This window comes from Asterias amurensis, chromosome 12, assembly GCF_032118995.1.
Source record: "Asterias amurensis chromosome 12, ASM3211899v1".
Classification (NCBI taxonomy): domain Eukaryota; kingdom Metazoa; phylum Echinodermata; class Asteroidea; order Forcipulatida; family Asteriidae; genus Asterias; species Asterias amurensis.
The window spans coordinates 15252256-15267288 of NC_092659.1; positions in this window are offsets into that span (position 1 = coordinate 15252256).

A 15033-nucleotide genomic window follows, 5' to 3' on the forward strand; every position below is an offset into this window, starting at 1 on the left:
TAAACTATACTTAATCCTCTTATTGGAATATTATAGATGAATTTATTTGATTTTTGCTAGCGATAAGAATGTTTTCCAGTGTAAGAAAACGTAATTGCATAGGCATATTGTTACGTTAACTTTATTTTCAACATGTTTATGTGGCTGTGCTATGAAAAGGGGATTTGCCTATCCATGTGTAAGCTAATGTTTAACATGCCAGGTTGAGACGCATATATAATATGCCATAGACTTTATATAGTCTATGGCATATAATTAAAAAAAAACGTAGTTAAAAAGTAACCACGATGTGGTTATTTTTAACCACGTTCCCGGCGTCAACTATCCACAACACCAAAGTTGTCAAAAATTACCACGGACACGTGGTCAACAAAAATAACCACGTATTGTTGTCAGAAATTGACAACGGACACGTGGTCAATAAAAACTACCACGTATTATGGGGTGCGTTTGTTAATAGCTGCCCTGAGTCTACCCCGGTGTGTGGCGGTTTTGTTTTCCAGGACGAACGTGGGTAATTATCTGCACACGTTCGTCCTGGAAAGAAAAAAATGCCACACGACGGGGTCGACCCAAGGAAGCTAAACGAACGCACCCGTTGTCAGAAATTGACCCCATTTTTTGTGGTTGAAAAGTAACCCAATTCCGGGGTATATTCCTCAGCTCAGTTTGAAGAAAGCATGACAATTTTGATATTTTTTATGAGGATTACACTTTCTGAATTTTAATCAACTTTATGATTATGAAGAAAGACATCTCAAAACTAATGTGCTCTTGTTAGTTTTCTATTTATCTTTATATGGAAATTATTTCTCACAAAATGTCATATCCCATATTTAAGTATGGTGTCCTGCCTGCTAGAAAAACCTGGATTGTACAAAATCACTCATTTTGTATGTATAACACAATGCTCTGTAGAGCAAGTCGCATGCTAAATGCATGTTTACTTTTGGAAGAACATGAAATTATTCGCTCGTTAGCTTTCAACACAAAATTTTCAAAACTATACTAATTAAAAGTATTTGTGTGCATCGATCTGACAGCTTAATAACATCGTCACTATAAAGACTGCGGTGCTGTAGTCACGATACCATAAGAGAAGCAATATCAACCCCTCACGTGTATAACTGAATCAAAACTAAATAGTGATTCTTACAAGTTGAAACTAAAGCCTAGGGGGTCGATTTCACAAATATTTAGGACTAGTCCTAACTTAGGACTAGTCCTAAGAGATATCAAAAACGTACAGCTATAGTTCTAAGTTAGGACTAGTAACTCGTCCTAACTCAAGATAAGACTAGTCCTAAATCTTTGTGAAATCCACCCCAGTATAACTTACTGAAAGTAAAACTTCTGAAGTATATCACGAGAAAGTTCGGTGGTTTCATTATCATCTTTAAAACAAAGACCGCTTTTCAAGGAACTGAAGTCTCAAGTGCCCCCTGGAAATTTGCATAAAGCTGATACATTTTGTTATAATCATTCAAATTGAAAGTTCACTGCTCTCGGTGTATATATACTATCAAATTATAGCGTGTATTTGCGAACTGGCCGCTAAATTCAGCGATTTTTAGTACCACCACACGTTAAAACATATTCATTCGTTTACTTAATTTTTCCTCACAAAATGTTAAAACAACGTTAATTTCTTCTCCCACACCGTGCAAATAATTATCGAGAATAAAAAAATGAAAGATAAAACACATTCAAGGGCAGGCGCACGATACCTACGTTATACATTCACAATACATTAAAACTAATTTGACATCCAGAAAATTTCGAAAGCTCTGCTGAAATCAGAAAACCCAAATTGGTGTAGTTTTGTTGTTTTGGCTGGTGAGTATTTACCGTGCACTCTCAAATGAGACCAACACCTCGCGTAAACAATCATGTTTCACAGCCCGTCCTGGGGGTGGGGGGGGGGGGGGGGGGTAATGTAAAACTGTTCTATTTCATTCTGCCCAGACATGTAAACGCAACAACAGTATTGTTTCATTTTACGTCTAGACCTCAACATCGCGTTGAAAGCAATACCATGACACTTAACCTGTGTCTTGTACATTTTATAAACAAAGGATGTAATCTAACCATAATAACATAAACACCATTGTTCTTGGTTTTTGTGGCTGACAAGTTAAGTTTCTATGAAAGTGGGCTCTTTTTTGTTTTTTTGTTTTTCAATTTACACATTTAGCCTTTGAGGAAGACTCCGCCAGGGTCGAAACGTCAGGCCATTAACTATTTTTTGCAACTTACATATTCATCAAAAGAAGGCAAGTATATCAATCTGACAACCTGTTCCTATGGTATTGAAGTGTTTATACTTAGGTAACGAAACACATGTGTGGACCGTTTGACGGCTGGTCATAATTCCACCCCTTGTTTTTAACTTTAACAAAAAGCGGTTAGTGTGGCTCGACGTGTAGCAGAGTCTTTTTCGAAGACTGAACGACAACACAAAAACACACATGAACTGGTGTAACATAAACTATCAAGGAAATAAATAAAGAGAAAGACTAAAGAGAGAGACCAGGGAGGACAATGAGGGTAGAGTTAGCCTTGCTCAAGGCAGTCGAATTATTCACTCCGAAAAAAGACCGCCGCTGTATAAAAACCCAGCCGTATCCACTGTGCGTAAAACCCAGCCGTATTCACTGTGCGTAACATCGCACGACACGATGCCTCCGTACACTATCCGCATGCGGAGGCCGTCAGGCGGCCTCCGCATGCGGTTAGTGGTGTACGAGTGCGATGACTTGTGTGAACAGTATTCGTGCGATGTGACAGTGTGTATACGGGTGGGTCATTCGGTGTGATCGCACACACCATGCACAGAGTATACGGCGGGTGGGTTTACAGCTGCGTCTTTTCGGAGCGAATAATGCGACTGCCTTGAGCAAGGCTAGGGTAGAGTTTGCCTTTTTTTTCACAGAACGCGGGAAAATACTGAGATATAGTACTCACTCAAAGGCACTGGACTCCATCGGTAATAACTAAAAACAGTTGTTAGCATAAAAACGAACTTGGTCTCGAGCAATATTGTATAACATACTGTGAGAAACGGCTCCCTCTGAACTAACGTAGTTTTTGAGAAAGAGCCTTATATTATGGAGCTCTTACAGCACACGAATTTATGCAACAAGGGTGTTTTTTCTTACATTATCCCTTGCAACTTCGATGGGCAAATTGAGTCAAAATGTTCACAGATTTGTTATATATTGCATGTTGGGATATACCAAGTGAGAATACTGGTCTTTGACACAATTACCAAAGGGGTCCAGTGCCTTTAATACACATAAGGGTAAAAACAACTTATATAACAATGAAGAGTGTGATTTATTTATAACTATGAATGCACTTGGGGTATTCACCAAGGGTTTCAATACAAGATTGCTTTTCGGTATTTGTTTATGTCCCAACGGACTGTGTACAGTTTTGAATTGTAAAACCGGTTTAATTGTTCAGTGCCACTTTGAAGTTATAAAGCATACTCATGTTCCAAACCATATGTAAGCACACAAGCAATTCCCACCAGAATGTGTATAACCATAACCTTCGTTGTTTTGTAGCTGGTTGGCTCACAGTGCCACTTTGAAGTTATAAACCATATCCTCGTACCAATCCTCACGTGGTTCATAAAAGCTTTGTGAGCAAAGCACTACTTCTCAAGAGGTGATGGTTTTGTCACTTTTGTTATGCTCTGCTTGCTTTGCTTCTCGGTAAGTACCTAACAGGGATTTGTGAAACTGTACGACCGGCTTTATAACTCACTAGAATATATTTGTCACAAAGTAAATCCCAAGCTATGTACCACTTCAATGCATTTAGTGCATTCGGAACGCTCGTACTGCTTCACACAATTTCCAAATATACTCAGACAAACTTGCTGTGTGTCAACAAAGTGTAGTGTGCAACTTCCCTTCTATACATCTTCCAAATCTTTCATGTTGTTTGTGTTGTGTGATAAGCTTTCAACAGTACATGTACATGTATCTGTCCGGATACCACCATGGCATCTCTGTCTTGCTCTACTCATGGAGGAAATTCTTCCTCATGCTCTACCCATGCATGGAGACACCAAAGTGGTTTGTCAAAATAATAACGACACAGTAAAGTAGCCGATATGCAGTTAGTCTTGTGTGCAAGACGTTTCTCGTTTTCCTTTCATGCACAGCGCGGCCAAAGGCAACCAACAGCGCCCGCATCGACGAGAAACGTCTTGCACCAAGACTAATAAGCTGTGCGATGATTCTGATTTGTGTATATGAGGACAAACCTCATAATAAAAAATGAATACTTCGATGAACAAACCATGAAGCAACACAAACCTGATAGTTTTTTGTTCCAAATGAACAGGTTTTTTTTAAACGAAACTGAGAGTGAATAGTAATGAGACTCAGATGAAGTTGTGGTCGTAGTCTGGTACCCTGTCTTCACATGACTCAGAATCCAGTGTCATTTTTTATATGAGGGGGATCATACTGAAATCTTGTTTCATTTACTGTTTCGTATGTTCTGAGTAGTTGAGAAAACTTAGAGATCTATACCGTCACGTGGTAAATAAAAGTACACGCACTTGAAACTAGTCCCAATTAACTTGCATTCACTTCCGGGCTCTCTTTGTATCGGTCGGTCAAGATATTGGAGAACAAAACATGGTAGAGAACTTTCGAAGTTCACATCACTTTAAAAACTCTCGGGTCAGAGTTAGAATGTTACATCACCAAGGAATTGGTAGAACTGATGCATAATTCGAGTCAAAATCAGGTTTTGAACCACTTTCCGAGTCAGACTGACCTAGAAATTATGGGTCAGATCCTCCTGATGGAGCTAAGAACCCGGGTCAATTTCTAACAGTGAGTTTTTGAATGCATTTGCTTTTTACAAGGAATGCAAAAATGAAGGGATCGATATGTCAAAATCCCCTCCCCTCCCCGCCAAAAAGGGGGTAACTAATAATTATAAACACTCTTGATCTGCTGAGATGTAGAACAACGAGCCATTCCAATAGCTTTACTCCACGTACTGCATCTCTTTGTAACTTGCATGGGGCTATGTTTTCCTCGATCCTACATTCATCTAGACTGGTTTAAAGACACTCAATGACCAGTCTTCTCACTTGGTGTATCTCAACATATGCATAAAATAACAAACCTGTGAAAATTTGAGCTCAATTGGTCATCGAAGTTGCGAAATAACTATGAAAAAAACACCCTTGTCACACAAAGTTGTGCGCTTTTAGATGCTTGATTTCGAGACCTCAAGTTCTAAATCTGAGGTCTCGAAATCAAACACATGGAAAATGACTTCTTTCTCGAAAACGATGTCACTTCAGAGGGAGCCATTTCTCACACTGTTTCAACCTCACTACCAACCTCTCCGCATTACTCATTGCCAAGAAAGGTTTTATTCTTTTATTTTGAGTAACTACCGATAGTGTCCACTGCCTTTAAGAGGAATATTTAGCTTCCTGAGTTCTTTTCACATTAAATAAGCTTTCTTCTCGTAGCCACATACTTGTTTGGGGCGAACTTGCATACAAATGAAAAATAAATATAATGTCGCCAATTACAGGTCCGTCACTGTTTACCCTCAATGAAATGCTTGTCATGTCGAGAGGAAAAATTTGTGGCAACTAACATTTTTACTTCGTGACAAGCAAAATGTATAAATAGTACCTTCGAATTTATTTTCAAGCGCAACGAAACGGCGAGATGACGGAAGTCGTGCGTCTATTTATAGACCAAGATACTAATTGTTTTCATTTCGGTCATAGATGTTGTCTCTCCTGACGTAGTCTTTAATTTGGTAGTCTATAATTTGTAAGAAAACTATTTTCTTGGCAGTGTTACCGTTATAACTATTACCAGGTACTGGCAATGTACTGAGAAAGAGCCAACCTCGTTCCCATATATGCAATGAAACGATGACGATGAAAGTCACCGAGAATGATCATGCTGACGGTATTTTTCACATTTATTTCACACGCTTTCAAAACTCGAATGCAAGTTATAATGGGTGCGTTCGTTTAGCTTCCCTGGGTCGACCCCGGTGTGTGGCGGGTTTTTTTTCTAGGACGAACGTGGGAAATTATCTGCACACGTTCGTCCTGGGAAAAAACGCCACACACCGGGGTCGACCTAGGGAAGCTAAACGAACGCACCCACAATGTAGTATACACAATACACAGTGCACACAACATGCCAGACGACCAAGAGTACGCTTTCCTTAGCTGTATTTTGATTGGTCCGAGGTGATGTTTGTCAACTGCACCCACATCACCTCACTGCCAATCAAAACACAGAAAGCAATTTTAAAATGTTGATGTTTAGTTGCCGGGGCACCTCTGAAAAACAGTGATAACTTTATGACGTTCTGACGTCATGTATGATGGGTTGCGTGATGTGTGTTTTTGGCGTTGAGGTTTTTTTTATAACAATCCTATAGTTATAGATGAATCAACGACATGCTTTTTGTATACATGGCAGAGGAAGTATTGTTCAAAAGAGAATGCTTGTATCAGTTGCGTACAATTCTCGTCAGTTTCGTTTATAATTTAACAAGAGCGGATATTACTCATAAGAGAACACTACAATTGCCTCTCGCTGAGAGCTAATTGTTTTGTCAGTTATTATTAGTATACGTATTTCTTCTTTAACATTAGGCCAAATACAAAATAAAAACGTATTCAGCGTCCTAACCGATTCATTTTTACCTATTTTGTTCTTTTTGTGAATTTTTTTGTTGTAAGGATTTTTTATCGGTAAACGAACATAAGGGATAAAAGCAAAACCCAGCTGTTTGCCTTTAACAAAACAATATGTTGGGCAGCCATTTTGTAGGAAAACAAAACTCCTCCTCCCCTGCTTTGAAAAAGGAGGACTATAAACATGTTTTGTTTTAGTTGACTGTAAATACAATGACTACTGTTGGTGCCTTTGCCTGTGAGCCGGAAGCATTACGTCTTGTCAGTAGGTCTGCCATGTTAATAGGCAAGATGTTGGTTTTTAATATTTACGAGTGTCTAACCACAAGCCAATTTGAGTTATGGTGGATACATAAAACTGCTGTTGATTTCGGGACAATTGTCAGTGTGATACCCACACAAAATAGTGTGTCCACCATATCTAAAAAAGAGTATTGGAACAAGTTTAGGCTCTATGGTACTACGGTATAACCTACCTATATGTAATCTTACAGTGACCAGACTCATCTGATACTGCTTTAAATGGAGGGTACACGTTTAGTAATTGTCAAAGACAACAGTCTTCTCACTTGGTGTACCCCTAAGTATAAAATAACAAAAACATGTGAAAAATTGAGCTAAATTTGTCATCGAAGTTGCGATACATGATGAGAGAAACACACCCTCGTTGGACTAATTTGTGTGCTTTCAGATAGGAATAAAAGACTTCTGGCCCGAAGCCTTTGATTATTTTAGTGAGAAATTACCTCTTTATCAAAATCTATGCTACTTCAGAGGGAACCGTTCCTCACAATGTTTGGTACTATCAACAGCTCGTTACCAAGTCAATTTTTAAGTTACTATTTGTTTTAGGTAGTTACCAAACGTGAACCTTCCCTTTAATTACATCAACCATCCAAGGATTTATGCACCTAAATGGGCACACGTAAATGTACGACTTTAGGTTATTTTGTAAACAAGAAATGTTTTTTCCTTGAGCTATCCCTTGTGGCACACCATGACGTGTTTGAAGTATAGGACGTCCTTTTAGATAATATCCCAGTAACCAACCGATAATAACTTGTCAGACGCTACCACTCTGGTCATAACATCAGATGACCCTCGAGTGTGCAAACATGACTCTTCGATCAACATGGAAACGTTAGTTGTGTTGAGAGAAACTCTGAATCGTGTCGTGATCGTTGTTTGCCCCCGTGAACAGCAGAGTCTTGGTTCGATGACAACTGTGTCACTTTCAAAGGAAAATTACATCAAGTTATTGATACAACATTCTATGCAGAGGCTTTTCTTTTTGGATATATCCAATCATTTAAAGGAACTTTACGGATTGTTAGCAAAATAATTGCTGGCAGTGTAAGCACTTTATGTAACCCACCACATACATAAACTGACAAACCTGTAGAAGTGTGAGATCGATCGGCCATCTGGGTCACGAGAAAATAGTGAAAACCGATTACAATTTTTTTTTTTTAATAAAACTCTCATTGGGCAATAAACCCCCAAAGGGAAATTAGCTTTTCATTCATTTCTCATCAAATATGACATTTCAGAAGTATTGGGGATGTTTTCTACTATCATCATCATTAGACCGTGTAAATGTTATATAAATCTGTAATCTTAGACGAGTTTTTTTTTTTTTTTTACCAATTCTGTGATGTTCCTTTAACGTAATACACCAAGCAGGTTATTACATTTTCTCGTCAGTATCTTGCTATACTGCGATCCAATTACCCTCATCACGACTCAATTAAATTTATTACAATTCGCCTTTCGCAGATTCACGGTAGAACGCAACATTGTTAATTATCCGGTAGTTGGTTATTCAAAGAATTTATGAATTTAATCCTCAAGACTTCATTAAAAAATACCACACAAAAATAACTAATGAAATTTCATAAAATTCTACGGTTACGTGTTTAGCAATTTTGCGTAAGGAAACTGGTATTTTTTGTCTTCTTATGCAAGTTCGCCACAAAGGCTATAAAGCCACTCTTGGTATGGGGCTTTAAGAAGAACAATTATTTAAAGGGGAAAGAGCTCAGGGGAGCTGAAGGTAGGGATTGATGTTCCTCTTAAAACCTTCTAGATTGTAGGATGGAGGATACATGCACAAGACAAGGAGTTCCAAAGAGATGGAAGCAGTGGCCCTTATTATAATGCTGTCCCCTAAAATTACCCCCGTTATACGGCGCTGGTGCTGCTGAGAGACGGGTAAATCTGTAGTCGATTGAGACAAACGAAATAAACCAATATGCAGAGAAACATTGCGGGTACGGCCCTGGATTGAACACATCTCTTTTGGGAGAAGAGTGTTGGCTCTGAAAAGAGCCGCTGTGGTCCCTGTTTTTGTGTGATCTTCAAATACTATATTCTCGGCCCCCTTTGGCAATTATTTGTCAGTCGGACACCCACGGCACTTAGACCTATGCAATCAGACCTATGTCTATCCATCCAACGAGAAATAATGACATTTTAATATCATGGTTCGGAGCTCACAGCTGGATATATGACACATTGAATTATCGTAAGTGGCTGCCATTAGAATAATTGAAACTACATTCGTTTGGAATAGAATGGGTTCTTCAATCAAACCGACAGGCTCCTCTTCATAACTTCAAATTTCCTGTATGCATGGAACAGCCGTGCGATTATTTTTTATTTATCACAAGGTTAAAGGAGTTGATGTTACGTAATACCATATTGTTTTGACTCTTGAGTATATAGTAGGGCATATTGTTTGCCTTACTTTGTTTTCTTGTTATTTCTTTGTTTCGAAGGATTTCATTATAATAATTAATTTATTCTTGTTGTGGAGCCAAGGACTCAAAGAAAAGCTAAATATTACTGACTAACCACGAACCAACATGGAAAGAAGGAAAGGACTGGGAAGTCTCAATTTTAGATGCGTAAGGGAAAACCCCAAAGAGTTATTCCAGGAAAAACTTATGCTGTCAGGTGGACTGAAAACCCACTCCACAAAGTGCCCTGGGGTCGATTTCACAAAGAGTTAGGACTAGTCTTATGTCGAGTTAGGACCAGTTACTCGTCCTAACTTAGGACTATGCATGCAATTTGTATATCTCCTAGGACTAGTCCTAAATTAGGACCAGTCCTAACTCTTTGTGAAATCGACCCCTGGGATGATTCGAACCAGGGTCCTAGATGTGGAAGGCGGGGAAAGATACCACTACGCCTGCCCTGCCTACCCAAACTCTATGTACCCTAAACAGTCAAGACCTTTCAAAATCACCACAGGCAAATAAATTAGGATTGCTTTTAAAATTGACACATGTGTAGACTAGCTATTTGTCAATAAAATTGTATGTCTGATGCTTCCATAACCCTGAACTAGCGATCCCGGCTATACGTCTTTATTGGCAGTGACGGTAATCTTTGGTGTGAAGGCGGGAGTTATGGTTTTTTTTTACTTTCAATATGCCCATTTTACGTATTCCTAATTGGTCAAATTGATTGACTTTACCAGTCAGGAATTCGTAAATGAGCAGAAGAAAATAGAAAATTAGCAAAGGACTCGATTTGACTTTTTAGGAATACGAAAATGGGCATCGTGAAAAGTAAGAGTCTGTAGCAAAGGAACTGACTCATAGACATGTTAGTTGTCACACAAGAATGCCATACCAAAAACTTCAAATTAATTCTGAAAGATGGGAACATAATCACTTTCTCAAGCCCAAGTTCTTCTCAGTACCAGCATTTATTCCTTTTAGAGGTTGGTTCCTCACGGATGCCAGCCGCAAACCAGGTCTTTATTGTCTTACTTTTCAAACAATAGCTTCAGGGAATTCTCCACCTTTTATTGCAGTTGGTTGCGACGTGAGCATACGGTAGGCCCACGGCTTCTTTAGCCTCAGCCGTGAACCCGAATCGAAGTCAAGACGTTCGCGGCTATTACTCACATCCGATGTTACCATAGAGTCTTGATTTCCTGGACAGGAAACACTTTGGTTTCCCCCTCAGAAACTTTGCCTTAATTAAATAATACGCTTTTCCGCGAAAAGAGAACACTTTAACAATAGTAGCTTTACGTTTTAAGTGGTTATTGCGCCTTGGGACGGTTTGAAACCCTCTTAACAACCCTGATCCTTCAATAACCCGGACCTTACCAGAGTGCACGTATTCTGCGCACGTGCTGTCTTAGACACTTGTGGAAAGGTTCCAAGTTTATAGTGGGGGCAGATATGGGAACAGTTTGGGGCAACATTTGGGAATGAACATTTGCTACAGGGCTATCGTAGACTAAAAGTTTGAAACCAAATATAGGGAGAATAACCAGATCAGCCAAATATCTTTCTCATGATTATCTTTCATTGTGTGCCAAAATGTCTAATGCTTGTATATCATCAGCCATATAGTATGGTGGCCCTGAAAGGACATCGCACATCGCAAATATCTTTGCTAATATTTGCGATGTCGCAAATATCTTTGCAAATATCTTTGCAGATATTTGCAAAGATATTTGCAAGGATATTTGCGATGTGCGATGTCGCTTCAGGGCCACCATAATATAGAGCAAGATGCTCTATCATGTTTATCAAGTAAAGGTACAATCACATGATCCCTATACCGAAGGGCCTTATGTACACATTTGAATGACATGTTTATATTTATATTTATATTTATTTCAGGGAGCTACCTTCTATTTGCCTGATTCCCAAATGAAAATACTGCTTAAAAGTTATGAAAAAGTTGTCCCATATCTCTCAAGTTCTTGTTGGGGAAAGAGCAATACGAACGTGTACAACATCACAGACAGTCAACCTTCGTTATAAAGAGCACTGTTCTGCTTATAACGAGTATAATCTGGAGTTCTAGAACTTATGTTTGCACTGTTTTTTTGTTTGGTTTACCCTCTGATACGAGTTATTGTTATAAAGAAGTGAATTTGCCACTCAGTCTTGTAATGATTAGAGTCAACTGCAAATTGTCAGAAAATTAGAAGAAGGTGTTCCACTGAGTGCTGAGCGAACATATACCTCCTAAAATAATAAGGTTTTCTTTTATATATTTAACCAATTGTTCTGCTCCAATCCACTGTGTTCTAAACTGAACCGAAGTCACAAGCTAGAATGACTAACTAACGCCTACCTATCCATTCTCCCAACATCACTTTTTCAAAAATCCTTCCTGGGTTTCTTAAATAACTATTCGGAATGCGTTCATAAACAGCAGACAAATTGTGCCTGCTGTACAACCCCACTCAATATAAATACACACAGACACCATCGTAACCGTCGTATTATATTCTAAAAGATGAGAATACAATGTTAAAGCAGATTAAAGTATACTGTTTTAAACTTTGAGACAGACAATTACTGGTTTAGTCCCAAACTGCGCCAAGTTCTTTCAAGAACCAGCAAGAACCAGCAGTCCTTCAATCTATGAGGAAAAATATTGCCTGTTATACAACCACACGCAAGTATCACTCCACACAGACCGTCGTAATTATTGGAAACTCATGCCATAGTGATGAATGCATGTAAAACGTTCCCACCAGTCTAAACAATACATTTATTTTTCTTTCACACCCTGTTGCGCCTCTTGGTTTTGAAAGCCCTTCAACTGGTATAATAGGTTCGAAAGGCGGAAATGTATCTACATAGTCTGTTACTACCCTCAATAAAAAAAAACCCAATAATGGCCCGTGTAAATAATGAATACAAAGTTGCATGCCTATATATATATACATCTCTTTCGATTTCAGGCATGATAAATGGCCCGTACGCCATAAAAGCATTGTTGTCGTATAGTTTACCGTTGCATAAAACTCTTTCATGTGTAGAACTACATTTGGGATTATACTTAGACCATCAATAAAAGCAGCATCCCAATTTTGTGAAAAGTTCACGTTCGAACTATCATCAATATTAAATTGCCACATAGGTTGTTTCAATCATAAGTAAGGCATATTAAAGGGAGGGTAAAACTTTGTTTATTATTTAAATAATTAATTACTGTAGAAAATTACTTGGTAAAAAAAGCAATGGACAGCTGTTGATGTTATAAAACATTGTTATAAATGACTATCTTGAAATAATGTAGTTTTAGAGAAAGATGTACTTTTCACCCACAAATTGAATGTGAGAAAGCTCAGACATGAATGAAGCCTTTCCCATGCTTCTGAAAATACACACTTCAATGCAATGTTTTCATTCATTGTATTTTCTTACTAAAATAGGATTTCTTCTATAGCAGCCATCCCATCTAGATCATGGCGCTCAGCAACAATGTTTACGGAGTAAGGTTTTAATTACATGTCATTATCTTGTAGAGTAGTTCACACAAAGTTTACTCTGCCTTTAAAGCCATTATACACTTTCGGAACAGAAACAAAAACAAAAGCTCACAGATTTACAAATAACTTACAGGGTTTACAGAAGGCAATGTGAAAGACTTCTCTTGAAATAATATTCCATGAAATGCTTTACTTTTTGAGAAAACATTCGAACAATATCAATTCTCGATATCGAGAATTACGGATTTACTGTAAACACATGTCATGACACGGCGAAACGTGCGGAAACAAGGGTGGGTTTTTCAGTTATTTTCTCCCGACTCCGAAGACCGATTAAGCCTAAATTTTCACAGGTTTGTTATTTTATATATAAGTTGTGGTACACGAAGTGCGGGCCTTTGGACAATACAGTTTACCGAAAGTGTCTAATGGCTTTAAGACACCATTACTATCACATTTTAACCCTAAACCTAAACCCTTTCGTGTGTAGGTGCACTGGTTTAACATTCACAAATGTGTCGTCTACAATTTCTCATGTAAAATCACGCTCGAGGATGAAGAAAAAACCGCCCGTACCAATCGTGTCAGCAAATTTCGCATTCGCATTTGCAGGAAGTATAAACCGGGGCTGTATGCGTCTATTCGTCACTTAACTTATCAAATTATTTTGATTCGACTGCAGAAATATATAGAAAGATTAATCCATGCGCAAGATGATTAACATAAATCGAGCTAGAATTTCCCAAGACGTGTAAATCAACCTCGTTGTTTGTGACTTGCTGCTGCCTACGCATTTTAAAGAAAGAAAGTGTTACCGCTCAAGGGAAAAATTCCACATTATTTGCTAGTTTTATTGTTCGGACTGCTGGCACTGCTCATGCACTAAACTCATTATATCAAGTCAAATATCAAGATTCATTTTCATGGAGCTGCTTACTCTCTCATAAAATGAGATAAATGCACACCTTGCGTTTCAGCTGCTTGTATACAGGACACAGGTTGACTAGTAAACTGTGCGTTTTCCTTGCCCCGGAAGGTCAAGTACCCCACGTTGTAATTGGCTAATTACCTTTTAATACAAATTACTCTTTAAAAATGTAATGTTGAAATTACTTCCTTTAACAACATTATATGAGTCAAAATGACACAATCAGCAAATAATGAGAAAAATTGAGGAATACAACCGAGAAAACAATTACATCGAAACAACTTCAGAATCATTTTTTATAAGGAAGTTTTATTGGCAATATTTGTTGTCCACCATCCCTTTACACGTATTCATCGCGCACATTATGTTACTCTCATAAACACGTCTACAAATGGTATGCTATCACAGTGTTTATTGACAGTATTCTTATTCTATACAAATAATTAATAGTTAATAATTGGTGAGGCCCAATTCCGTGGCTCTGCTTATTGTGGAATTCTGCGCTTATGGTCAAATATTCTTCGCTTACAGGGTTGGCACCCGCTGAAAGGTTTGCTTAAACCTTGTACGCGAATGTGAAACATGCTCACAGTGGATTATTCTGTTAACTTTGTGTCAACTTTCCTCTTCTGGTTAAAACAAAAGCAGAGGCATGGAATTGGGCCATGCTCGGTCCAATTTCATAAAGCACGTAAGCCCACAAACTTGCTTAGCATAAAAAACTCTTGCTTAGCAAAAATAGGTTACCAGCCAAAATAACATACAGTACCATTGCTGTGACTGGTTAACCCCACTCATTTCTTGCTTAGCAAAAAAAGGAATTTGCTAAGAATCTTCTGCTAAACAGCTTTATGCAAATTGGGCCCTGCCGTCAATTTCACCTTTCTCTTCATAAACTAAGGATTAATCTTAGGACTTAAGACAAGTTCGGTTCCAGATCCATAGACGTATTGAACCCATCCCAAGTTAGGAGTTTACTCATCCTAAATTGAGATTAATCCTAGCATTTCATGAAATCGACTGCTGGTCTTTTGTCTACCCATGATTCTGTTTTTATTTTATTTTATTTAGTTATTTGTTTACATGCACAGAAGGGTGGACAATAAAACAACATACTAGCCTGGAAAGACAAGAGAAGACAGATGA